We start from the raw sequence: 26281 nt of genomic DNA on the forward strand, positions 1-26281 counted from the left end.
ACTCAGAATTTCCTGACTCCTGGGCCTACACCCTATCACCTGTGCTACCTGGATGCCCAATTTTACATCCAATAAACTTTTAAAAAGTATATAATGAAGATGAAATTAAGAAAAGACAAGGGAAAAGATGTTGAGAAAATACTTCCTTGAAGAATCAGCATTCGATAAGAGCTTTTAAGGGTAAGTAGGAATTCAAAGAACTTTGTGGGAATGGGGACATTCCAGGGACAAAGAACAACTGAAACACCAGCATGGAGATGAGGTGGTACAATAAATCTTAAAAGAACAGAGGATTACCCAATTTGGCCAGGCCACTCAATGTATAGAGGAGAGGAAAAGTCCACACAGTTATATATACAACTTTAGGTTTGAGGAAAATTTGTAATGTTCAGAAAAAAAAAAAAAGATGAGTTAGATCTGATGTACTAAAATTCAATTGTGGAAGTCAGCCTAGGAGAAATAGAATATAAATTCTCAAGAATTAAATTCTGAAGACACAAGGAAAAAATAATTCCAAAGAAGGTGGTGGGAGCAAGCCTTGTTTTTAAGCAGTTGTTCAGATGAATATTGATGCACATAAGACTCAGCAGCCAACTTAAAGTTTTTGTTTAATTATGCAGAAGATAGAAACAATGACAGTTAACTGTCTAAGAATATAGGTTTCAGAGAAAATAACTATTATGTTGATAGAGGGAGTTTCCTAATCTGATGTTTCTATATCAATATAATTACATGGCTAGTACTTATCCCTATTTGTATATATTGAGTCAACTTCTATTGAGAGGTTCTATGGACAGTTTGAAGATGTGGGTCTCAGTCTCAGAAGAGAGGTAAGAATTGGTGTGACATTTTTGCATAAAAATGGCAGATAAATAAATGAGCATACATTTATCAAGTGCAAAGCACTGTGCTAAGTTTTGGAGATAAAAATAGAAAAGCATAGACCCAAAAGAAATTGAAGGAATAAAAATAGGCAATGAAGAAACAAAATGAACATTCTTTGCAGATGATATGATGGTATACTTAGAGAACCTCAGAGAATCAACTAAAAAACTAGTAGAAACAATTAACAACTATACAAAAGTTGCAGGATATAAAATAAACCCACATAAATCATCAGCAGGCAATATAAAATACTTGGGAGTCTACCTGCTGACACAAATCCAGGGATTATATGAAAAAAAAAATAGAAAACACCTTTTCACATACACAAAGACAGATGGAGAAATATTAATTGTTTATGGGTAGGCTGAGCCAATGTAATAAAAGTGACAATTCTAACAAAGATAATTTACTTATTAAATGTTATACCAATAGAACTACCAAATAGTTATTTGATAGAGCTTCTGGCCCTAAGGGATCAGGGACCCTGAGGAATAGTTTCCATTTCTATGGGAACAGGGGCCCTGAGGGGCAGTATTAATTTCAATCCTAAGGGATCAGAGGCCTTTCCTGGGTAAGGACCAGTGTGCAGACAAAGAGAGCGATGACCACACCTCTCCCCACATTATATCATCTTGGAAACATCAAAAACTTCCAACCCCCCAGAACTATCTCTGAAAATAGCAGCACAAAAAAATCTTTAAACTTTGAGAGAGTGACACATCCCACCCACACTAGGAACAGAACCCAACATTAAAAATATGATAGGGAAAAAAGCAAATAACAAAAAAGAACCTGATTATAAAAAGCTACTATAGTGACAGTGAAGATCAAGGTACAAACTCAAGACACCAATGTTAAAAAAGGAAGACCACAAGCAAAGCCTCAAAGAAAAATGTGAATTAGACACCAGGTCAACAAGAATTCATAGAAGAGGTTAAAAAAATAATTTCCAAAATCACATAATAGTGGTAGAGGAAAATTAAGTAAAGAAATAAAAGCAAAGGAAAAAAATATGAACAGACAAATAACATATTAATAAAAGTGGCACAAAAATACTGAAGAAAATAATATCTTAAAACACAGAATTAACCACATGGAAAAAGAGGTACAAAGTTTACTAAGGAAAAAGAACTTAAAAGGCAGAATTGGTCAAATTAAAAAAAAAAGATTAAAAGATCACTAAAGAAAATAATTCTTAAAAAGTGTGATTAGGCAAGCTAATGACTCCATAAGACATCAAGAAACTATAAAAAAGTCAAAAGAATGAAAAAATAAAAGAAAATGCAAAATATCTCATTTAACAAATGACATGAAACATATACAAAGGAGAAATATTTTAAAAATTATTGAATTTCCTGAAATCCATGATTAAAGAAAGAGCCTAGACATCATATCTGAAGAAACTGTTAAGGAAAGTTGCCTCAATATCCTAGAACCAGAGGGTAAAATATAAATTGAAAAAATCCACCAATCACCTCCTGAAAGAGATCCCAAAATGAAAACTCCCAGGAATATCATTATCTAATTCCAGAGCTTCCAGGCCCTTCATATATCCGGGGGGTGGGGAGAGGAGGAGGGGAGGACATTCAAATATGGAGCCATAGTCAGGATCACACAATATTTATTAGTCACCACAATAAAAACTGACGGGGGTAGGGGGAAGTGTGGAATGATATTCTGGAAGGCAAAAGAACTAAAATTACAACCAAGAATAACATACTTAGCAAAACTGAGTACAATGCTTCAAGAAAAAAATATATTTAATGAAATAGAGGAATTGCAAGCATTTCTGATTACAAATCAGTGCTAACTAGAAATTTTGACTTTCAAATACAAAACTCAAGGGAAACATAAAAAAGATAAACATGAAAGAGAAGATTAAATTGTTCATTTTTTCTATATGGAAAATGAGACATGCATCTTCTAAGAACTTTACCGTCAGGGCAGTGAGAAGGATTCTTCATGGGAAGAGGGTATGGGAATGGGTCAATTATGTTGGAGTGATGTAGAAAATTACAGATAGCTAAGAAGAGGGTTGTCCTGGGACAAGGGAGAAGCAGAGGAAGAATGGGGAAAATTATCTCACTTAAAAGAGACACAGAAAGAAGAAATTTTAACAGTGAAGAGGGAAATTGTGGTGGTGGGGTAGGCAATGCTTAAACTTCATCTACATTTAATTTTATACAAAGAAGAATGTGTTTGTGTGTGTGTGTGTGTGTGTGTGTGTGTGTGTGTGTTTATAAAACCCAGCAGTGAAGTTGGAGAAGGGGACAAGAGAAAGGAGAGTGATAAAAGGAAGGGCAGATAAAAGAAGGAAGTGGTCAGAAGCAAAACAGACTTGAGAGGAGGGACAAGATAAAAAGAGAAAGAGAGAAGGATAAACAGAATAAAACAGGATGAAGGGAAGTGCACAGTTAGTAATTATAATTGTGAAAGTAATAAGATGAACTCACCCGTAAATTTAAAATGGATAGCAGAATGGATTAGAAACCAGAATTCAATAATATGTTATCTATAAGAAACACACTTGAAACAGAGAGATATATGCACAGAGTTAAAATAAGGGGCTGAAATAGAATCTATTATGTATCAGCAGAAGTAAAAAAAAGCCAGAGTAGCAATCATGATTTCAAACAAAGCAAAAGCAAAAATAGACATAATTAAAAGGGATAAGCAGGAAAATTATATCTTGCTAAAAAAAGAAATTATGATGAAGTAATATCAATGCTAAACATATACGCACCAAATGGCATAACATCCAAACTCTTAAAGAAAAAGTTAAGTGAATTTCAAGAGGAAATAGACAGTAAAACTACACTAGTGAGGTACCTCAACTTTCCCTTATCACAGCTAAATACATCTAACCATAAAATAAATAAAAAAGAAGTCAAAGAGAGAAATAGAATCTTAGAAAAGTTTGACATGATAGACCCCTGGAGAAAACTAAAATGGAATAGGAAGAAGTATACCTTTTTCTCAGCTGTTCCTGGCACCTTCACAAAAATTGATCACATATTAGGGCTTAAAAACCTCACACCCAAATGCAGAGAAGCAGAAATCCTAACTGCACCCTTTTCAGACTGTAATGCAATAAAAATACATTTAACAAATGGCCACAGAATCATTTGTTAAAATTAATTGGAAACTGAAAAATCTAATCCTGAAGAACAAATGGGTCAAAGATCAAATCACAGAAACAATCAATAATTTCATTAAAGTGAGTTACAACAATGAAACAACATTCCAAAATTTGTGGGCTGCAGCCAAAGCAGTACTTAAGGAAAAACATTTATCTCTAAATATATATAATATATATGTATGTATTATATATAATATCAATAAAATATATCAATATATTGGTACATAAATATATATCAATCGAATATATCAATAAAACAGAGAAAGAGCAGATCAATTAAGCATTCAACTAAAAAAATAGAAAAAGCATAAATTAAAAATCCCCAATTAAACACCAAAATGGAAATCCTGAAAATCAAAGAAGAGATTGATAAAATTTAAAGCAAAACATCCATTAAACTAATAAACAAAACTAGGTGCTGGTTTTATGCAAAAAAAATAGATAAACCTTTGGTTAATTTCATACAAAAAAAGAAAGGAGAAAACCAAATTACCAGTATTAAAAATGAAAAAGGTGAACATACCAACCATGAAGATGAAATAAAACATTTATCGGGAGTTATTTTGCCCATTATGCCAGTAAACTGACAGTTTAAGTGCAATAGATAAATATTCATAAAAAACTACAAACTGCCCAGATTAACAGAAGAGGAAATAAAATATTTAAATAACCCTATCTTAGAAAAAGAAATTGAATAAGCCATCAATGAGCTGCCTAAGGAAAAAAAAAATCTCCAGGACCAGATGCACTTAAGTGAATCTGACCAAACATTTAAAGAACAAGTAATCCCAATACTATATAAACTATTTGAAAAATAGATAAAAAAAAGAATCCTACCAAATTCCTTTTTTGGTGCAAATAAGGAGTCTGTCTGCCAAAACAAACCCTGAAACTATATGAACACAATTACAAAACATTTTTCACAAAATAAAGAGTTATCTAAACAATTGGGAAAATATTAATTGCTCATGGGTATATTGAAGTGAGCAGAACCAGGAGAACATTGTACGCGGTAACAGCAATATAGTAGAATGTTCAATTGTGAAAGACAGTATTCTAAGCAACACAAGGATGCAAGACAATTCCGAAGGACTCATCATGAAAAATGCTATCCACCTCAAGAGAAAGAATTGATGGAGTCTGAATGCAGATCAAAGCATACTATTTTTCACTTTATTTTTTCATGTTTTTTTGTCTGTGGTTTCTTTCACAATATGACTAATGTGGAAATATGTTTTGCATGATTGCACATGTGTATCCTATATCAAATTGCTTACTGCCTTAGGGAAGGGAGAGGGAGAGAATTTGAAACTCAAAAAAATTGAATGAATGTTAAAAATTGATTTTGCATATAATTTGGAAAATAAAATATTAACATTCAAAAATACATGTAATTGGGAAATATTTAATAAAATAAATAAAAATGATGTTTAAAGAATTCTAATGATGTTGACTTGACTATACCAGAATCTTTACTGGTAAAAACATAGTTGAAATATTCTTTGGGAATGAGATTGCCATGAGAAATAGAATGGAGAATATAGCCCCTTGGAGAAAAAGTCCACAGTAATTGTTTGGGATAAAGATTAGTAACCACTGAAAGAGCCAGAGAAGGAATGTTAGAAGAAGTAGAGGGATGTCCCAGACAATTTAGAGTCTTTAAAGCAAAGGAAGGCATGGTTGGAGGTAATGTACACATGAATGTGGTTAGTGAGGATAATGTCACATTAATCCAAGGAGGTCCAGAAATATGAAATGATATTCATTGGATATGTCAATTAGACCATTGGTCACCTCGGAGAACATAATTTTAGTAGATGGAAGAGGAGGAAGTTAGATTATATCGAGTTGGGGAGAGACTGCACAGGGGAGGCACAAAGTATTTAAGAGCACTTTTAAAACTAAACTGAGCAACAAAAGAGAAGGAAGAGAACAGAACTATAACAAGATAGGGCCATAGAAGGGGCTTAAAGGGAAAGTATTGTTTTTGTTTTAGAATGGCACGTACTAGCAGGTTTGTAGATATATGGAAAGGAGAGATCGGTGAGGAACTGTGAAGAGAGAAATTGGAAATGAATGAGAGAGATATAGGATGATTTCTGGAGCAATGATGTGATGGGATACAGGTCATATGATAACATGAAGTAAGCAGCATTAGTTAGTATTCAGTGGTCAGAGGGAAATGAAGATAGAGTGCATGTATGCTGAGGATGGAATGAGGAGCAAAGGTGGCAGCTGAAAGAATTAAGTCACAGGAATATGGAATCTCAAGGTTGTTAAGGACCTCAGAGATCATAGATTTAGAACTAGGAGGGACCTTATGGGTCAATTAGTCCAGCTGCCTCATTATAGATGAAGAAAATGAGACCCAGATTACTTGCTCAAGGACAAGGCAAATGAAAGAGGTAGGAATTGAACCCAAGTTCTCTGATACCAAATCCAGAGCTTTTGCCATCGCATCACAGTCATCATCCATTTATTAAGCACCTACTATGTGCCAATACTGGGTTAAGTGCTAGACAAAGAAAATCGAAAACAAACAAAAAACAGTCCTTTTCTTCAAGAAGAAACTACACTCTACTGGGGAAGACAACACTGCCTTTCAGGATTTGAGTCCTCTGGCTATCAGTTTCCTTATTTTAAAAATAACCACTAAGATGGCTCAAAACCTGTGATACCAAGCTCTGGACTTGGAATCAAGAAGACCAAGATTAGAAACCTATCTCTCGGTCACATATTAGTTTATTAGCCATTATGTGCCTCAGTTTCCTCATTTATAAAATGGGAATAATAGTAGCACCTGTGACACAGTCTTAAGAGTCTACAATGAAATAGGAGCTAAAATGTTTTGCAATAAAGTATTCCTGGTATTATTTTATAAATGAGTAATTTGAGGCACATAGGGGCTTAAGTGACTTGCCTATGGCCACATAAAGAATTAGTGTCAGAACTGGGTTTACGACGTTTAGGTATTAAAATCCAATGTGCTTCTATCCAACCCCCCACTTCATACACTATACTGCTGTCAGATGGTCTCAATCTTCACAGCAAAGCAGGATAAACAAGGAACCTCAAATCCATTTGAGGAGGACCCACCCACACTCACATGACATCCCTGTAACTCTTCTCCTACCATCTGATCAAAGATCCTTCATCACTTTTCACTCACGTTGCTTTGTTCATGAGACCAATCCTTTAATGATGGGGGAGCCCTAAATACTTCCTTGAATATCATGGAATATATTATGAGATGTTGATTAAAGACTTCAAGTTTCAGTGAGTTTTTTCTTCATCTTGTTCCTTATTCAGATAGAAGAAGAAAAAAAGAATGATCTAACCATGAAGCATTGGTCTGTAAGATAATACGGGCTTGGCCGTCACTGTTCCTTTCAAGGAATTTGTATCGGCCAAGGATCCTTAGGCATCTATTCTCTTTACATAATCATTGCCAATTTATGTATAGGAAGTTGTCTGGAATTCATCAGTATCAAATGAGTCTTTCTTAAGTGTATTGGGAAGCTCAAATGCAGTGAATGGGTGTTAAACTGATGTTTTTCTTTTCTTTTTGATGCATTATAGCTAGAGTTTTTATGTTTCTGAAATGTAAGGGGAAAAAATTCTAAAGTTGTCCTTCACATTGTATCTACACCAGGAAAGAAATGAATAAGGGGGAAATTATCTGTATAATTCAGGAAATGAAATTCTGCAGTAGAGGAGGAAGGCTTTGCGAATGATATTAAATTGCCATGTATATTAATCTCATTCCAAGTATAATCATTTAACTCCTTACTTCATGCTCATATCTATTTTCTTTGATTCATTTGAATTCAATTCATCAAACATTTATTGGGCACCTACTAAGTTTGGGGTACTGTTCTGGCTAATGGCAATACAAAGACCAAAATGAAACAGTCCCAGTCTTCAAGAAGCTTCCTTTTTACTGGAATGGAGTGAGGGATGGGAAAATAACAGTAGAAGTAGAGGTGATTTCTTCAGTGTTTTAATTTTGGCAAAGCACCTTATGCACAATTATCTCATTTGGACTACTAAATGCCACTGTAAGGTAGATTACCCAAGAAATGGTATTGCCATTTCTCAAATGAGGAAAATGAAGTTTAGAATAGTTAAGTGGAGCAGGTTTACACAGTTAGTGTTAAAGGAGAGTTTTTTTTTTCAGATTTTTTTTTCTTGATTTATCTAGCTGTAGTATTGAAAGCTCCTTCCCCTGTGGCAGCAAGAATCCAATAAACTTTTATTCAAGAATTCAAGAATCCCCCCCCCCCCCCCCCCCACCCTCAGACAAGATGTATTGTGATTGGCTACTAATGGATCCAGTCTGCATCATATGTGACCACTTTAAGGATCAGTGCTTAATAGTAACTCTTTTATTAAACCCGAAGCCTGCAGGAGTGAATTAAATGAACAGAATTTCTTTATTTAAAAGTATTTACTCTGTGTCTTCAGAAACTATTTCATTAGTTTCCAGACGTTCATATGAGCATTTTGCTGTTGGTGTAAATTAAAGAAAAATTCTTTTCTAGACAATAGTTTCATCTGAGAACAAAAATAATAAGCACATTCAATGACTACACAGTTTTCATATGAATGAGTTGTTTGTTCCAAACACCAGATTGTTGATAAGTTGGATTCAAACAGGATGTCTCAGAGAAAATCTGGGTTCAGTCTCTGACTCAACACTCTCGAGCTGTCTAATCCTGGGGAAGTTAGCTAAACCTTTATGGTGCTCAGTATCTATTTGTAAACTGGAAATATTCATCCTTGCATGTTAAAGTCAGGAAGACCTGAGTTCAGACCCTGATTTGAACATTTCTTTAATTATGTGACCCTGGGCAAGCGACTTAACCTCTCAGTCTCAGTTTCTTCATCCTCCTCCATTAGACTGTGAACTTCTTGAAGGCAAATATTGTTTATTATTATCATTTTGCCTTATTTTGTATCCCTAGTGCTTAGCACAGTGCTTGGAATATAGTAGCCACTTGATCAATGTTTATTGATTAAAAGCCTCTACCTTTCAAGGTTTTCACGAGGATCAAATGAGATAGAGGAGGCAAAATGCTTTACAAATCTGTAAGCTCTGCATAACTGCAAGTTGCTACCATTGCACTTCCTAAAGCAAAAGAAAACTTACTTCTATGCTCAAAATTTGGAAACAGAAGCATTAGTCATTTGTATGAAAAGGGAGACAGCATGATGTCACAGATGTTTGGAATTAAAAGACCTCAATTCCAAACCCAGCTTGCCTACTTATTACCTGTATGACCTTGGACGACTCAATGAAAGTCCATTGGACTCTGTTTCCTCATCTGGAATGAGGGATTTCATTATAGAGTCTCTAATGTCTCTTCCAGCTCTATAGATAAAATCATAGGATCTTTTTTTTTTTTTCAGAAATAGAATTCTCTCTGTTTCCATTTCTGTTTTCTTCTTTCTCTTTCCCTCTCTATCTTTCTCTCTCTGTCTCTCTGTGTCTCTTTCTCTGTGTCTCTTGTTTCTGTCTCTCTGTCTCTGTCTCTCTCTCTCCCTTTCTCCCTTTCTCTGTCTTGTCTCTCTGTCAATCATCTCTCTCTTTTCTGTTTCTTTTTCTATCTTGTCTCCCTATCTCTCTGTGTGCCTCTCTCTGCCTTGTCTTTTTGTCACTCTGTCTCTGTTTTGCTTTCTCTCTCATGTATACACATAGAGGTATGTAGGAATAAGATTCAGTGACCAACTCACCATTTGTTTCATCTCTTTCCTGAGTTCTTCTATACATGCCATCTTTTATCTAATCTCTTTCAACTTTTGAATAGCAGTGCTTGATCTTTCAATTCTTGATCTGTAAAGTAGAATATATTTTTAATAATTCACCTTCAGAATCAGACTATGTCTATCATTCACCTTCTTTCTGATGCCACCAACATAAAACTTCTGGTTCTCACTTTATCATAAATTTTGCAACAAATCCATAGGTAACTTTAGGAATTTATTTTAAGGCAGTTTTTTTTAAATCTCTTTCACACATACTTAAAATTTAATAATTAGATAAATATCATGTCTCATTTTGTGACATGGATATTTACAATCTTCTCAAGGACAGCATTTTTGCTTTGTTTAAATATATGTGACTAGAAAATAGATGCACAATTTTTATTAGCTTTTGTCTTATGAAACAGAAAGAACAATTCTCAAAAGGACGACTTTTTTTCCTGTGTGAATTTTCTTTTGCAGCTGTTATATGACAGTCTAAGTAGCAAAAAAAAAGGCAATGATACCATAGTAGATCTTTACCTTTAGCGAGCAAGGTCAACATGAAGCCATCTTTTATCAGAATTGATCAGGAAGAAGTTTGGGAACTTTTCTTCCAAGAACTAATGGATTAGAGATGGGAAAGAAAATGATCCATGTCAAAGTACTGGTTAAGAGGCAACATGGTATAGTGGACAGAGGGTTGGGCTAGGAATCAGGGAGACCTGGATTCAACTTATATACTTACTAACTGACTACACTGCCTTCTACACCAAACCTTCTCTTCTTTCCTCATTCCACAATTTCTGGTATCTTCCCTACCACCTTCTCTCCCTCCCTCTCACCGTATTTTCTATTTATTGTCTTTTTATGCATATTTGTATTTATTTATATATGTATAAATTATAGGTGCATTTATGCACACCTATATAGTCTGCATATATTTATATATGCATACAACCATCCTAAGGGAGAGAAAATAAGTATAAGTTAGTGTATCTCTATATTCCCTATTAAAATTTGAGTTACTTGCCATTAAAGCTTGTTTCATTCTTTGGATTTGAATCACCAGTACCTAGCATAATGCCTGACACATAGTAGGTGCTTAATAAATACTTATTGATTGTTTGATAGCTGTGTGATCCAGGACAAATCACTTAATCTTTCTGGGTTTCAGTGTTATCATCTGTGAAAACAGGGAACTGGACTTGATGACCCCCAAGATTTATTCCAGCTCCCAGATCCATGACCCAGATCCAATGCTTAGCTTGGAGAAGAGAAGGCTTTAGGGCCCATGATGACTATCTGTGACTATTTAAGGGCTGTAATCTTGAAGTGGGATGCTACTTGTACTACTTGGCCCCAGAAGACAGAACTGGGAGCGTTTCACTGCCATTGTTGAGAGTCACGTGCTAGCCTGACATGAGGCCACACGCCCTTACAATGAGTGTTATCTAAAAGAAGAATGAGCTGTCCCCAGAGGTGATATGTAAGTTCAACTGGAGATCTTCAATAGTAGGCCACTCACTTATATTGTAAAGGATAGTTTTCTTCAGGTACAGATTAAACAAGGTGGGACAGTATTTTGGACTTGGAGTCAGGAAGACTTGAGTTTAAATTTTACCTTAGTAAGTTATTACACCTATTTTTGTTGTTATTTAGTCCTTTCAGTCTTGCCCTACTCTTTATGACCTCATTTGAGGTTTTCTTGGATAATGGAGTGGTTTGTCTTTTCCTTCTCCAGTTCATTTTACAGATGACAAACTGAGGCAGGTTTAAGTCACTTGACCAGGGTCACACAGCTAGTAAGTGTCTGAGGCTGGATTTGAACTCAGGAAGATGAGTCTTCTTGACTCCAGGTCTGGTGTTCTATCCACTGACCACCTGGTTTTCCTGTAAAGCACTTTGCAAACCTTAAAGAGCTATATAAATGCTATTATTGTTATTATATTTCATATATGTACATAGTAGTTTGTATGGTGTCTCCACCATTACAATGTGAGTTGTCTAAGGGCAGAGACAGTTTTTACTTCTCTTTGCAAAGTTGAAAAGAGGCAAATTTAGGTTTGCTGTCAGAAAACACTTTGCCCAATACCCTAAAATAGGTTTTCTCTCCCTTGTGACACCTAGCTGTCCCAACACCTTCTTATCTTTAAAGAATTCCCTAGAACACTGAGGTATTAAGTCACTTACCTAGCCACAAACAGTCACTTGGCTGGTAGGTGTCAAAGGTAGAGCTTGAACCCACATCTTCCTGGCTTCAAAATCATCTCTCCCTCTACTATACCACACTACTTTTTGTACACAGATAAGTACTATATATGTACATATACATATACATATACATATATATGTATATACACACATATATACACATATGTGTGTGCATATATGTGTGTGTATATATATACATATGTGTGTATATATATATATATACATATATATATATATACACAGAAAGAGAGAGAGAGAGAGAGAGAGAATGCAAAGTGATTTTGCATTTAGGTGATGGTAAAGAGTACTAGCAAATCCAGGTATCCCACAAAGGCCTCTAGAAGAAGCCCACATTTGGGATGAACCTTGCAGGTGGTGAGAAATTCCAAGAGACTGAGGTGACAGGAGGATGGAGGGCATGAGACACAACCTGTGTGAAGGTATTCACTTGATCTGATCCATAACTTCTAGGGTTTAAAAATATTAGGCATGTGGAGCTATGGCCGGCTGCCAGAGGAGGGGAAACAAACAGCCATCCTTCCACCACTTCTTTGCCTTTTCTCAGAATCCTCTTTCCCCATGCATGGAATTCTCTGCTTGTAATACTAAGCTCCCATCACAGTTCAAGTTCAGTTCAGTTCAATTACTAAGTCATTTCTATTCTTTCTTTCTGTCTTTCTTTCTCATTCTCCCTTTCTTTTTCTTTGTTCCTTTCTCTATTTTTTATTTCATACTCTCTTTCTTTCTCTCACTCCCTCTTTCTGTTTTTCCATTCTTTCTCTCCCCCCTCTTTCTCTTTCTTTTCTTCTTCCTTCCTTCCTTTCTTCTTTTTTTTACAGTGTATCCTCACATGATTCCTGGTGATGGAAGTTCTTTTCCTCCTACAGAGTTGATACAAACATTGCAACCTGCCTGGATTTGTGCTCTAGACTCAATTTTCTTCTATAAATTTACAGAAAAATCATCTGTTTACAGAAAGTATTATTTTGCAACCCTAGAAGCTGTGGGTCAGACAAAGCTGATAGTCACTAGCATAGAAAGCTAACTTTCAATAACTCAGCTACATAAATGAGCATTCACCATCATACTGTGTTATCTAGTGTGTAGGCACAGTCATTCTGGCTAAGTCAATCCCTCCTCATTAAGTGTTTATTCTGACAACTTTACAGCTCCTCCCTGCTTTATTTTAAAATCGCAATCAAAATTTATGGCACCAAGTATCTCTCCCCCTTTTTTCCCCCGGAATTCACTTCAATCTGTCAATTTCAATGTTCTTGCATTTATGTGGTCAGCATGCAGTACCGGCCAACAAACATAATGGAACACATTGTTTTTCTCCCTAAATGTAACTTAAAATTTAGAAAGAACAAAGTCCCTGAACAAGATATTTCTCAAGGCAGTTACAAATAAAGCTCTCTGATCATAGTTTTCTTCCATACATGGAAGGTAAATATTATATTATGTTATATTGTGTTATACTATGTTATGTTATATTATATTGTTATGTTGTGTTGTATTGTATCACATTATGACATATATCATATCATATTACTATATTTTATTGTGTTTATCACATATGTATTTATTATAATATTGTATTACACCATATGTCATATTATACCATGTGATATCATATCATGTGTTATATTATACCATATTATATTGTATTATATGTATTTATATATACATATGTATATCTGCATATACATAGACATAGACAGAGTAGGATATTCTATGAAGAGATGAGCATTGGATTTGGAAACCAGAGCATTTGAGTTTAAATCACATCTTCCATTTATTACCTAGATGTCTTTAGACAAGTCACTTTGCCTCTTCATATTCTAATTTCTTCACCTGTAAAATGAAAGTATTAGAGTAAATGGTCTCAGAGGTGCTTATCAGCTCCAAATCTATGAGCCTATATATTTAATAGAGGCACATATGGTCAAGTCAAGTGAAGAAACATTAATTAAAGCACACACTGTGTACCAAGCACTTTGCTAAGGGCGAGAGGTGTAAAGAGAATCCTTGTCTTAAAGGAACTGATTACAACTGTCTTGAATAATGTCTTATTCCAATACTTTATTCTTGCTAAAGTCTAAGTTTTATTATCTTGGGGGGTGGGGAAATGTTTTTGGCCAACACAATATAATAACCATGCACAATGGATAGAGTGCTAGGCTTGGAGGTATACCTTAGTTCAAATCTTGCCTCAAACATTTATTATCTATGCAATTCTGGGAGTTATTCAACCTCCTTTTCCCTCAGTTTCCTCACCTCTTAATACAAGTCCCTTTTCCTCCCCTCCCCCATCCCTGATGCAGTAAGCAATCAGATATAGGGTATATCTATATCTATACATATGCAGTCATGTAAAATATTTCCATACATATGCATATGTACATGTGATCTAGATCTCTGACTATAGTTTCAATCTGTACTCTGAGTCCATCATCTCTCTGCCTGGAGGTGGGTAATCTGTTTCAGCAGGAGTCCTCTGGAATTGGGATTTGTCATCGTGTTCATGAAAGTTCCTAAGTCTTTCAAAGTTTTTTTTGTCTTTACCATAGAGGTATTATTGTATAACTTTTTTTTTTTTACTCTCAGCACTGCTCATTTCATTCTGTATCAGTTAATACAAGTCTTCTTAGATTTCTCTGAAGCTATCCCTTTCATCATTTCTTACAGAACCACAGAATTCAATCACAATTACATAACATAACTTGTTCCACCATTTCTGGTTGATGGGCACTCTCACATTTCAACTTTTTGCCACCACAGAAAGAGTTGCTATAATATGTTGTACAGATGGGTATGCATCCTTTTCCTCTTTCTTTGATCTCTTTAAGGCATGTATCTGGTAGCAATATCTCTGGCACAAAGGGCATGCTCAGTTAAATAGCCTTTTGGACATAGTTCCAAATTGCTTTCCAGAAAGTCTGGACCAGAGAAACTTCCTTTACTATATAGATCATTACTATCTCTGCAATAGATGGCCTTAGAGAGTTTCTTAGAGCACAGAGAGTCTAAGTGACTCTCAGTCACATGGTCAATAGGTGTCAGAGGTGAGACTTCAAACCATCCTTTTCCTTCCTCCTTACTGTACCTCCTATATTTATGCAAATACAACTATAGATAAATAGACTTTCTCATAACAGAAACACACAAACAAACACAGGAAGACTGTATAGGATAATCAGTAGTAGCAACAGGAATAGTAGTAAAAGATTCTTGACTTTGAAAGCAAAAGAACATGAGTTAAAAGCTCAGCTATGTAATTTATTACATGTAGGAGTCACGTTCTTTGACAAGATTTAGATTCTTTGAGCTTTGATTTCCTCTTCTAATAGATGAGGGAGTTTTCCAGGAAAACATCATAGTTATGCTAGTAAATATTTAGCAACCAGCTCTCCAGAAAAAGAAATGTACATGCAATTCACTTTTCATCTAATCTACATTATTAACATTTTCTCCATCATTTTCTTAAGTCTAGATAATCTACATAACAATAAATCATGCCCTGATTTGTAGTATTTGCAGGTTTCTGAGGGGTGTATCCTCACATTGAAAATTTAACAATCAGCTCTCCCGAGTCAGCACAAGCTGGCTCTAGCATACTTCTAATTGAATTTAACAATCTCCAGGATTCCTTTCAGCTTTTTATGCTTTAGGATCATACATATATTAATAAAGAGGCAGTATGGAGCTAGTGCTGAACTTAGTATCAAAATTGTTGTCGTTTAGGTGTTTCCAAATCTTTGTGACCCCATATAGGGTTTTCTTATCAAAGTTACTGGAGTAGTTGGCCATTTCCTTCTCCAGTGGATTAAGTCAAACAGAGTTAGTTAAGTGACTTGCACAGGGTCACACAGCTAACAATCTGAGCCTGGATTTGAATTTAAGTCTTTCTAATGCCAGGCCCAGTGCTCTATCCATTTAGCCACCTAACTGCTTCCTAGGCAAACCAGAGGTTAAATGACTTGTCCAAAATCACCCAGCTAGTAAGTATCTGAGACCGGATTTAACTCAGGTCATCATGACACCAGGCCTATCCACTGAGCCATCTAGCTGCCTCTAGCATCACGATGCTTGAGTTCAAATCCTACCTTTGAATCTTACTAGCTGCATGACCATGATCAGTCATTTAACTCCTTTGAGCCTGTTTCTTCAACTATAAAATAAGGCCCATATTTAATCACAAGAGGGTTGTTGAGATCAAATGAGATAATGCATCTAAAATATTATATAAATGCCAGTTTTTATTACTCTTAACCTACACATATTTATGACGTATATAACTCCTCCAGAAATAATGGATACTGACTTCCCTACATTATATGTGAAATTTATCTCATTACTTCATAATTACATTCACATCTTTGTTCACGCTAATTCATTGAGCAAACACTTCATAGAATCCCAGAATCAACATCTCAGCTGGCTCTAAGGCCAAATAATCCAACCCATACCTGAACATGAGTGCCCTCTATAATATGAGAGTTCATGAGATAATGTGTGCTCTTTGCAAACCTTGATTTGCTATATACTTGTATTTATTATGACTACTACTAATAATAAAACTGACAAGTAGTAATACAGACCCTCCTTGAAAACACTCAGTGAAGAGAAACTTCCTGTACCTCCTAAATCCCCACCCCTGGAATGATCATTGTACTCCAGCGCAGCTCTACCTATTGGGGTGGTGTGTGTGTGTGTGTGTGTGTGTGTGTTCCTTATGTCAAGTTTAAATTTGTGTCTTTGCAACTGACAAACATTATTGCTAGTTCTGCCCTCTGGGATATCAATCTTTATTAAATACATGTGTGTATTTATTAGACACAGGGTGTAATGTACTTTTAGATTTTGGTAAAAATATAAATGGGGCACTAATTCTGCCATCAAGAAGCATACAATTTAGTGGGTGTGGCTAAGGTATCCCCAGATGAGTAAAAATTGGATATAATACAAATTAGATCATGATAAATTCAAAAGAAAAGGAGTTTAGCTTCGGGGATAGAGAGCTGGACTCAAAGTCAGGTATAGTTAGGGTTAAGTACTCTCTCTGACACAACCTGGTTCTGGACATGTCATTTAACCATTCAGTACCCAAGTCAATAATTAAAGATTATGAATTGCAGAAAAGATGCTGACCACCCTTGGTAAAGAGATTTTTATCACAAGGAGTTCCCTATGTCAATGAAATAACAGGTTTTGTTCTCCAAAATGCAGGAAAAAATGTAAAATTCCATAAGATCAGATGAGGCAGAGATCACTTTCTGGTGTATGTGTGCATGTGTGTGGGAAGGGGGTAATCAAAGGTTTTGTGGGAAAGATAGCAATTGACATAGACCTTAAATGATGGCTAGAGTGCCAATGAGCAAAGAAAGTGTAGAGAAGGGGGAAGGACAGGAAAAGGCAGAGGGCATGTGCATGAGCTATAACAGTAGGGGTGAGAAATGGGGAGACATTTTCAGAGAATCATGCTCAGAGGATGGTGGCTAGACCAGTTTGGTCAGAGTGGAGTATAGGAAAGAAGGTGGTAGAAAGGAGAAATGTGGTGGTAGAAAGGTACATCAGCTCCAGATTATGACTATGCCAGATAGAAAAGATGATATATGACTGATAAGAGCTATGGCTAGAAGTGAACAAGACCACTTTTTTGATACCCTACAAAAATAAGTTCCATTACTTTCTGGCCCATTCATTCTCCTTACTCTGCAGTTATACTTCACAAATATCATTATCAGAAATTAGAAGCTTGAGGTAACCTTGCTGCCTTCAACACCATTTGAATTGTACAATGACTGGATCCATATAATGATTGAATTATGCAATGACTGTATACAATTACACAATGGCTAACAACTCCACACACACACACACACACACACACACACCCCTCCCATTTCACTATAAAGTGAGGTGTGTGATAAATACCCATTCTTTCCTTGCCACTTGACAAAACAACATAAAGATTTAAAATATATATAATGTAAATTATTTCCAATTTCTAGAAAATAAGGTATTCTCCAATTCCAGTGTACCTTTAGAGAATTATTTCCACAGTAAAAGAAAAGACTGAAGAAGGTCACTATTCATTCTCTTTCCACATGAAAATGGTGAGATGGCATTAGTCTACTACTCAATACTAATGGTTGCTAACAATGCATTATGCACTAATTAATGAAATTCTTCCAAAATGAAAAAAAAGGACAATTAAAATGTTAGGAATTAATCTTAGCTAGCTAAAATCCAACACATTGAAGTTCTGCTCAGTCTCAATCCATTGAAAGCCATTGATTTTGTGTTATTAAAATTGTGTTACCTTTTATGTTATATGAGTGAAGAAGGAAAAAAAAAAACATTTTCCCCCTCTGTAGAAAAAGCTAGTTAGGACAATGAGTTATTACATAGTTTAAAACAGTCTATTATTGAACTCAAGTCAATACTGCAAAAGAACACTAAGCTTTTAGGTAATTGCAGCCCAGGTGTACAGCAAGAATTAGCGAAATGGAGAAAATTAAAAAGACAGAAGGATATGAAGGGTTCGATTGCATTTGTGCTAGAAGACAATTAGAAAGAGTGGGGGAAGGCAAAATAATCCATGGATAGAAATGTACCAGGAAGGGTTCTCTCGATTGCAGAGTCAGAACTGAGACTCTGTTCAAGGACAATGAGGCAATCAAAGCCAAGCAATTAGGCAGGTGGAGTAGACTGTATTTGAAGGACTATTGAAAGACCATCCTGCAGACTCTGGGAACAGGAAAGGTACAAGAAAAGAGCAAGAAATGCTATATAGCAAGATAAGGAAGGCATGCCCAGATGATGAGATCCTGCTGATGCTAGAAAATCCCCACCCATGTCAGTCTGAAAATCTTAGAGAATTGCTAACACTGATTGCTTCCTATACGCCATAATGGAAGAGCTCTGAGAAAGATGGAGTTCTCAGTAGAACTTAATCAATTATCAGATTCACTCCACGAGCACAAGGCTGATATTAAAAATATTTCAATATGCACCCAGTCTGTTCTAATACATTATACTCTCCTGGAAAATTGACCAATTAAACTTGTGGGAAGGGGAGGGAAAAATAACAATAACAACAACCTATGATTGTCTATAGCTCTTTCTAATGAAGTGAGAATGAAAACAAATTAGTGATAAAGCAAACAAAGGTATCATAGTCATAGAAGTAAAATTATATGATAAATGGAAATATGCTTGTATGTATGTATAAATATACTTGGAATGCACATACATGTGTATGTATGTATATATGTATAGAAAGAAATATATTCTAATTATATTCATATAACATATTCCAAAGGTTCTGTATCTATCATATTTTTTGTGTATATAGAAAAATGTTTCTATATATGTGAAAAATACAATTATATGTGAGTGTAAAATGTATGTGAACTATATTTTATATGTATAATATATTAGTTTGATAATATACACATATTTTATATTTATTTATATATAAAATATATGTGAAATTTTTCATATATAAATATATGTATATATTTCACATATGTGTGTGAAAAGTATGATAAATATGGAACCTTTAGAATCCTAGGTGATAAAAGAGATTTTGTGGTATAGCAGGTTGAATGCTGAATTTTGACTTAAGGGGAACTAGATTCAAATACCACTGCAGATAATTACTAGCTGTGTAATAATGTGCACATAACTTAATCTCTAACTATCTCTGGCATTTATCTACTTAATCACAGATTTGTTTGACTTAAGAATTACCCATGTATGCTGAAATCACACTGCCTTGGGTTTGTCATGGGACAAAAATATTTTGAGCCATCAAAGCTCCAGATATATGGATATAAAAAAACAGGTGTATAACTCAGAAATTTTACAAGGTTTAAGCTTTAAGAGTTATCTTGGGCTGGGATTCTTATAATCTAGCCACTGCTGTGATTCCTAAAATCTAGCCACTATGCAGATTTTCACAATCCAGCCAATAGCCCACTAATGTTCAGACTCCTTAAGAGTTTACCTAATATTGCAGATGTTCTAATAAACCTTGTCTTTGGCTGAAAGAAGGCTTGGGTCGAATTCTTTCAGGCCGGATCCGCATGTTGTGATTTTGGGGTAGCAGCACCCCTAAACCTCTAAACCACATCATTTTGGTGGCCTGTACTGAGAAACTGCCTAACCCCAAGTTCCTCTCCAGCCAAGACTGGAAGGTATGTAAACCTCCCCTCCCTCCTTCCTTGCTCTACAGTTAGGGTTGCTCTCCAAGCACCAAGGCTTGGAGGTGCTTTTCCAGCAGACGGTTATGTGGTTGTCTCTCACTCGGCCTGACGCTCTTAGGCTCTTAGTCCACTGGGTCAGTTGAAGGCCATAGACCTGAGTACACTTTCTAAAGCATGGAAGACAAAGACAGACACCTTATCTGGAGGTGTATACTCAATTCTGTCACTTCTATCGGCACTAGGGGAATTGGGGAAAACAGCACTTGCTTTTTGGTTCCCTGAGGCTTACTTACTCCCTTCCCTCTGCACCTCTGAATCCTCCTTCGTGGAGGTTACAGGGGAAATTAGAACAGTTAAACATACCTTGGTATATTCTAGAGATTTTGTAATTGATCATTAAGGAGTTTTGAAACACCTGTACAACCCGGTCACTCCCTTCCCTTGAATCAAGAGGGTATCTGTTAACCCCTCTCATAGGAGAAGAGAGTTTCACCCCTTACCCCTCACCTTTGATTTCGCCCTCCCCCACCTGGGAAAGGAAGGAGGGGGAGGGGCAGCAGCTACGGTGTAGGCCCTCCTGGCAATGGCCTTGGGCAACCTTTACCTGGAAGCATAACCCAGGTTCAGCACATCCTGCTCAAGGTAATGAGGCTGGTCTCCGAATTTGGGCAAGCACGCTCTTCTTAAAGTTTTAGTTTTAACTGTTAATGATGAGATGTTGATTCTCTGTGTAAAGTAACTTGGAAATGCATTTGACAAAACTGAAGTCACCTGATTGGTAATGGGTTTGTTTCAAGTTTCAAATTGGTGAACTTTTTGTATCAGTTAGGTCAAGCAACTTTTCATAATTTGGTTACCACTAAAACAGTTTGACTATTGTTGGTTATCGTTTTAATGTGTAAACTAGCTGAAAAGTTTGTTTGGGTTATGGCTTGCTGAGAATTTGCAAGTGTCTAGAAATCTCTAATGATTGGCTTTTTACACCAGGACAAATTTAAGTTTGAGATGTAAGTCCTGGAAAAGGTTTTCCTAAACTGTGATTAGTGAAACTTGCTGTTTGAGTTAAAAGCTCATAGGATTTTATTTTGAGTTGTCTGATGGATCATAATCCATCAATAACCAATAATCCACCATTTTGAGAGAAATGTCACAAGCTACTCAGAGAATGTGATACTAGTGGGAAGTCAGCATCGGAAAAGGTGAAAGGACAATTTTAACCTCAGTCTAAAATGGGATCCTCCTGGCTCAGTTTCCCCATTATATTGCTTTGAAAAGGAATGTTACCCACTTGGCTATTCCTGAGTCTGGCTATGAGGTGGATTTGATACTGTATGGTTGGAAAATTAAATTATTTGAATCCAAACAGAGCTAAGGGTGTTTTATCCTCTAAAAGTTGGGCCCTAAATCTAGTCTCTGCATTACATCCAGGCCCTGCAGCCTTTTCTGTCAGATTTGCATCTTCCAGGCTACAGGTCACTCACCTACATTTGGGAGCAAACAGCAGGTACCAGCAAATGTCCCCCCATTGTTCCCCGGATGCAGCCTGTGCTTGGTTACAGTCAACCTCCTTTTTGGGACCCCCTCCAGGCAGGGACAGGTCTATGCCCCTTGCCAGCAGAAAGCAGTTTCAGAAGCCAAGACCTTCACCCCTTACCCCAAAAGAATTTGGGTCCCATTTGTTTGAGGGAGGAATGATGAGGATGGGAGCTAAATCCCAAAAAGGAAAAACCCTGGACTTTCCCACATGGCCAAGTCTCTGGTGTTCACCTGAGGCTATAATCTCATCCACTGACCTTTCATTGTGGCTACACCCAATCTCCCAATTTTATTACCTTTAACCTAGCCTAGCCCTCCCTATTGCCCCTGGCCATTTCCCACACTTAATTCTAGTTAGGCTCCATTGTCCAGGTTCCAGGAGTTCTGTTCACCCCAGTTTACTGGCCACTCCCATCCAGATCTCCTTAGGCGTCTCCTCCCATCACCCCAAACTACTTGGCCACTCCTAGATCCCTCCCACTGGCTTTCTGTATATAAGGTCCATCTTGTCTCCATTAAGATGCTGGGATTCCTATAATCTAGCCACTGCTGGGATTCCTGAAATCTAGCTACTACGCAGATTTTCACAATCTAGTCAATAGCCCACTAATGTTCAGACTCCTTAAGAGTCTGCCTAATATGGCAGATGTTCTAATAAACCTTTTCTTTGGCTGAAAAAAAAAAGTTATTTTGAATAATGAGACATCTTTGCCATTGGAGTCACATCCAGAATGTTATCATACAATTAACACAGTTAAAGGAGTAGCAGGTCTGATTTTATCCCATTGTGACCAGAGAGAGTTTTCCATTCCCCAAAGTGATGGTCAGTTTCCACTCATCCTTATTTAGTGGGTTCCTGTAGCATGCTTTCCTTCTCTGAGTAGAACCACTTCTCTCTAATCTACATTTGTCTAAATTTCCCTCAGCAAATTATTCCTTTCCAGGTATGAAAGTGACATTAGGAAATACTTGAAATGAGAGAAAATATCAGTCTCTGCTTCAATTGAAAGTTGAAAGGTCACAAATCCTCGGGGTGGGGGACTCACAGTCTAATAAATAGAGTGTTTGCCAGCCAAATGAGGGAATTTGCAACAAACAGGGACTGCAAAGTATGATGGAGAACAATATCCTGTGAGTCAGGGCATTTAACAGGGTAATATGACATTAAATTCTGGAGGGGGAGCTTTTTGAAAAATCAGTGAGGAGACTTGCACAGTAGGGGCTGCAGCTGCTCAGCAGAGTGGCAGGGAGATGTTCACCAGAATTTTGAACTCTGTCTAACAAGCCCTTCCAAGCCTGTGAGTCCCCTGTGGCTCACCTGTTAGGGTCCTGTCTGGGAGAAAGGCTGCTGCTGCTGGGCTGACATTCATCACTGAGAGTTCTGGCCTGATCCTGCCACTCCTAGGCTGGAGTGCTCAGTCAAGATCAGCATGGTGGAGAGGCAGGCACAGCCTGATTTGGGGCCCAGATATGAGATGCTAGAAAATGCAGGGGATTTCATTTCCTCCTCTTCTGGTCTCTCTCTGCCTGCCTTTTCCCTCTCTGTTTCCTTTTCTTCCCTTTTCCTTCTCCCCTTTCATCTCTTTCTTCTCCTCTCTCTTCTCTCCTCTCCTCTCCTATTCTCTTTTCTTCTCCACTCTCTATCTCCCTATCTCTGTATCTATCTGTGTCTATCTGTGTTTGTATCTTTGTCTCTGTCTCTCCCTCTGTGTCTTTGCCTGTCTCTCTGTCTCTGTCTGTCTGTCTGTCTCTCTCCCCTTCTTTCCCTCTCTCTCCCTGTCTAGTTCTTCCTCCCTCCTCCACTAACTCTTTCTCTCCTCCCTTAGATCATAGGAAGGCTTTTCAGCATATTACATAAGGGCCCATCAGAAAAAAAAAGACACATAAATTCTTTCCTGAAAGATAGAGGACTTCTTTTTGGTTAGTGCATGTAGGTGGGCTAAGTTACTTAATTTATATTCTCTGGGCCATCTCCAGTCAGCCTGATCGTATCTGGCCACTGGACCCAGATGACTCTGGAAGAGAAAGTAAGGCTGGTGACTTTGCATGGCCATCCCTCACTCAAACCTAAGTCAATTGCAAGTCATGTCATCATCTCCCCGATGTCATGGTCCTCTTCAGGAATGAAGGACAAATCACAGCAATTTATATTCGATAGAATCAGTTGGAGGAGCTAGGGATGTTTAGCTTAATAGAGACATAGAGTTGGAGAGCATGACAGTTGTGTTCAACTTTTCATGGGGCTCCCATGTGGAAGGAGATGTAGATTTGCTTTGCTTGGCTCTTAAGAGAAGGAGTAGGAGCAAGGAGTAGAAATTTTAGAGAGGCAAATTTAGGCTTCACAAGAGGAAAAAGGGAGAGAGGAGCTTAACCTGTGATTTCATTAATACAGGGAACTCCCCTGTAAGGAAACTTATGGGCTGGCTTATCCTGCAAAACTCCTGAGTGCCAAGGCAACCAGATTAAAATGCCATTGGGAAATGTCTAACATTTATAGAATGCAACATAGTTAATGTTACTATGTGGTTTTCTAAATCAATATGCAACCAGTTGGGATTTGTTTCTGTTTGAGTTTGATATCATTGTTCAATGCCATTGCTGTCTCCCATGAGGAAGAAAAATCTCCCATTAATTATAAATGGCCTTTCCTGGAAGACTGAAGCATTCTCCCTTCACTAGAAGTCTTCAAACAAAGGTTGGCAGACCACTTGTCTTATTCTGTTATCGATTGGACCAAATGTCCACTGATATCCTTTCTAACTGTTTATCTGGACAGTTCTGTGAAACATATCCTATGAGAACAATATTCCCTGATCAACCTAAAACGAGAACAGTCTTACCCAAATATTATTTTTATCTTTCTGTCTAAAAATCCTGCTGCTTCCTTGTCTGGTGAAAATTTCTCTATCTGTAGAGAAGATATCCAAAAGGAAAGAATCAGACACATTTTGATAAAGTCTGAATATGTGTGGATGTGGGGGTTGTGGGGGGGTAGGGAGTGGGGTGAAGAAGGGGAATGTTAGAAAGTAGTTCACTCTTTTTGTCTGTTGGAAAAGTGAAGTCAATTTGCAAATGACACATTATTTGATTTGTTTGCAGAATCTGAAACCTTCACCCATAACATTGCCTGTAGGCATAATTACAATTTAGAAACGTAAGTCAATTGTCAAGTACATGCTGGTGAAATTATCCAGCACATTTTTGAGGGGTGCAAATGCTCTCCTACATTCATCTGTTTCGATGGAAATAAACAAACAAAGACACATCAATATAAACGTTAGCATAAAGGGACCTGGTAAAGTGAGACAACCTCATCTTCTCTTCAGAGACTTCAAAGAATGACCGAGGATATTCTGATTTCCAATCTTAAAACGTTGTACTCACAAAAGATTTGGGCTATGCCTAGAAGTAGATCATGATTCCAAGTAGTGTTTACCAAGTTTCCCCAAGTCTGCTAAACTGGAGTTTTGACATTTGAAGGAAAGCAAAAGATTGGATCTGTGATTTCATTGGTTGTAGATAACTCCCTCTACCAAAGTAGGCCAGCAACTGCCAAGAGGCTAAGAGACTTGCCCAGGGTCATATAGGTAGTACTTGACAGAGATGGGGCTTATTCCTATGTCTTCCTGGTGTCAAGGCTAACTCTCTATCCACTTATACTACACTACTTCTCTTAATGGACTCTGAAAGTAATAACAAAATAACATTGATGGAGTGTAAAGAGCATGTATTTGGAGTCAAAAGACTTGAATTTAAATCCTGGATCTGTTATGAATATTTGTGTGACCTTGGATAAGATAATTAACCTCCCTCGACCTCAGTTTTCCCTCCACCAATGGGCATTTATTAAGTGTTTACTATATGACAGATACTATGCTAAGTTCTGGGGTACAAATAAGAACAAAAAGAAAGACATGTCCTACCCTCAAGGATCTTACATTGTAACGAAGGGAAGAGGGTAGTTTCTTCAGCTGTAAAATACTAGAATTGGATTAGATGACCTGAAATCTCTTCCAGTCCTAAAAATCTGTGGTCTTTTGAGTAACTAGTTGACCAAAAAGTAAGCCAGGCTTTGAGTTTATTCTATATGAGGATGAAGCAAACTAAGGATGTTTAGGCTGGAGAAGATATCACAGGTTCACAGATTGAACACTAGAAGGGACCTCAGAGGTCACCTACAAATATTAGACTTCAGAAATGAGGAAACTGGGACCCAGGGAGGTTGATGACTTGCTGACAGAATATAAGTGTCAGAAAATGAACTCTAGTTTTCAGACTCCAAAGTATGTGTATTTCCCACTGTACTACATTATAACAGAATTACATTATGATTCAGTGGGGGAAGGCATCATGGATGTCTTCATGTATTTAAAACTGTCTTTTTTGGAGAAGAAGAGGCAGAGTTTATTGCTTGATCCCAGAAGGCAGAGATAGATAGATTTTTTGGGGGGGGGGGGTAGCAAGCAATTGAGGTTGTGACTTACTCAGAGTCACACAGCTAGTAAATGTTATGTATCCGAGGCCTGATTTGAATTTAGGTCCTCTTGACTCC

This window comes from Vombatus ursinus, unplaced genomic scaffold, assembly GCF_900497805.2.
Source record: "Vombatus ursinus unplaced genomic scaffold, bare-nosed wombat genome assembly UNPS02014803.1, whole genome shotgun sequence".
Lineage (NCBI taxonomy): Eukaryota > Metazoa > Chordata > Mammalia > Diprotodontia > Vombatidae > Vombatus > Vombatus ursinus.